The following is a 2,883-nucleotide window of genomic DNA, read 5'->3' on the forward strand; positions in this document are numbered from 1 at the left end:
TTCGCTCTTGAGTTCTCCATAAATTCACATTCTTAGGTGTACCATGCAATTTTTGTCAAAATTACTAACTTTTTTTTACGTTATGGGATTGGATGGATTCTGTATTTTTATCATTTGTTTAAATTGAATCGAGGTACCTAGGTTTACTTGATTGTCTATAATAAATAGAATGAGATATCACCAAAAACCTATATATATTCCATTTTAATTTCATTTTGCTATTGTAAAAAATTAAATAAGTAATTTACTTTATTGAGTACATTATCCGTTCGCCTTGGTTATAAATTGAAACAGGAATTTGACTCAAATTTAAATTAGCATTTAGCTAGTGTTCCAAAAGATCCTTTATGTCTTGTTCTATATTAGGAGAATTTAAAATTTTCAATCTCACTGTATTTTACTTTTCTTTGTATTGATAATCTTTTATCCAAATTAAAAAATATTGTCTTACTTATAAAATTTGCATGGTTTTATACTTTATCTTATATGTATAGCAGATTATAACTTCATAATTTTATTTTTAAAATTCAAAAAATGAAAAATCTTTCAACATAAAAAAATTCGTCCCCAAATTATTTTTATGCAGTCTAATGGATATTCCATGCACTAGATAATCATGGTTGTTTCAACTGCAATTCAGATTTATTTGCTTGAAAGATCATTTTTATTTGCATACTGTTGAATGATCAATTATAGTATATGATTTTATTGTTAGCCTAACTGTTTTATTTTGAGTTTAATACAATTCTATTATGCTCATTATCAAGTAGCTCTTCACTCTTATCTATTGATTTTTTCATTTTTATCTTATCTTTATCTTTGGAACTTAGTTGTTATATTAATAAGTTAGAAAATTTTTGGATAATATTTTAAATCAAAATTTAAGCTCAGCCAATTGTAAAATATGCTAATTACACAACTAGCTCAAAGATTTAAAGCGAAGCTCTTGGTCTTAAATGTGATTGAGTTGGTGGCTATGATTTGAAGTTAACTGCTTAATAAAAAATGCTAATAAACTTTGGCAGTAGGTAGTATTTTTTAAACTTAAGTAAAACTCTAAACTTTAATTATAGCAGGTGTTACGGTGGGTAACCGGAGATTGATGGGCTGGATGGAATTGGTTGGCCCAAACGTATGAAGGAGGAGGGCTCCGAATGGATCTGCAACTCGGGAGGCTCCGTCCGACTTGTTTGTGATAAGAAATGGGGGTGGTACCTGCAAAGACACTCCGATGCCTAAGTTAGCAAGGGTGTGAGCAGGTCTAGAGAGTATTGGGTTTGGAGATACCTGAGGGGTGTCAGTGTATTTATAATAGTGAGCCAATAACCACCGTTGGAGTAGTGCCGTATCTTTTGGGTGTTAACCGTCCCATTATCTTAGGGAGGTTAAGATATGGCTTGATGAAGCGGTTAGAGAGATTTTAGGGGCGGTTACTCATTTGAATGAGTGTTTATCTGCCAGCTAATCTCATGTCCGACTTCTTTAGAGTAAGTGTAGTCAACACCGACTTCTTATATGAAGGTCGGTGCTTAGCTAGGCTTAATTCTTCAGTTTAGGCCTTTTATTTGGACCTGGGCCTTTATTATTGGGCCAGGGTATGAACAGTGCCCCTACTTGAGCCCAAGATCTCTTTAGGGCTTGGGTTCGAGTATTTAACTCGGGTTCGTAGCCGACTTTCTTGGAGGAAACACGGGTTTTTAAACTGACGTGATTTTCGCGACCTTTTGTTTCTGACAGTTACGTCTATTCAAGTGTCGTGTCCGTTAGGGATGCATTTAGGGATTGATGGCTTTGATAACGGTGCACTCTCATTAATGACTGCTCCGTTTTTACCATTATGCCCCTTAGCATGTTTATAAATACTTTCCCTCTCTTTCATTTTTCCGTTTCTGCAATCTTTCAAATTTCTTCTTTCTTTGTTCTTCATTCATTCGTACTGCGTTCTCGTGCTCCGGAGACTTCTGCTTCTTCCAACCTTCATTTTCAGAAAGAGGTTAGTTTCTTTTTCCTTTTTCGCACTTTTCGTATGACTTCACTTTGTAGAAAAATAGGTTTGTGGACTTTTGCTTGGTTCCTTTTCTCCTCTCTAGAGACCTTTGTTTTTGATTTTCTCTTTTCTTTTTCCCTTTGTAGGTTTCCTCATTTTTCCTTAGAGAAAGAAAATGGCCTCCGTAGATTGGGTTGATGTTACTGTTCTAGGGGTGGAGCCGTTGGTTGATGCGGAGTTTATTACTCATCTTCGCACCCACCACCGGCTCTGTACTTCGGATGAGGATGAGCCTAAGTATGAATTGCTTGTCCCTGGTTCAGAGGACCGAGTTTGTCATGGGAGAGCCAACGGAACGGCTCCCCATTTCTTCTTTATGTATGAGTGCATGATCACCCGTCTGGGCGTCTTTCTACCCTTTTCAGATTTTGAGGTGTCTGTTTTGCAGCATTGTCGGGTTGCCCCTACCCAACTTCACCCCAACTCCTGGGGTTTCTTGAAAATTTATCAATTTATTAGCCATGCTCTGGATTTCCCGACCTCTCTGAAAATATTTTTCCATCTTTTTCATATGACCAAGCCTTTTAGTGGGCTGAATAATAAACAGCAATGGGTTTCCTTCCGAGCCATACAAGGTCGGAGGATTTTTACCCTTTTTGATGAATCTTTTCATGACTTTAAAAATTTCTTTTTCAAAGTGCAAGCTGTAGAGGGCCATCACCCCTTTTTTCTGAATGATAATTCTTCTCCTCGCTTTCCCTTATACTGGCTGGAGGCCTCCCCTTGTGAGAAATATGGTCTGGATGACCTGGATGAAGTGGAGGCTGTCGTTGTGGGGTTCCTCCGAGAAGTGTGGGGGAGGGCCCCATATTTGGATACTAAAAAGTTTCTCCAAG

This window comes from Arachis duranensis, chromosome 1 (assembly GCF_000817695.3).
Source record: "Arachis duranensis cultivar V14167 chromosome 1, aradu.V14167.gnm2.J7QH, whole genome shotgun sequence".
In the NCBI taxonomy this organism is placed as follows: domain Eukaryota; kingdom Viridiplantae; phylum Streptophyta; class Magnoliopsida; order Fabales; family Fabaceae; genus Arachis; species Arachis duranensis.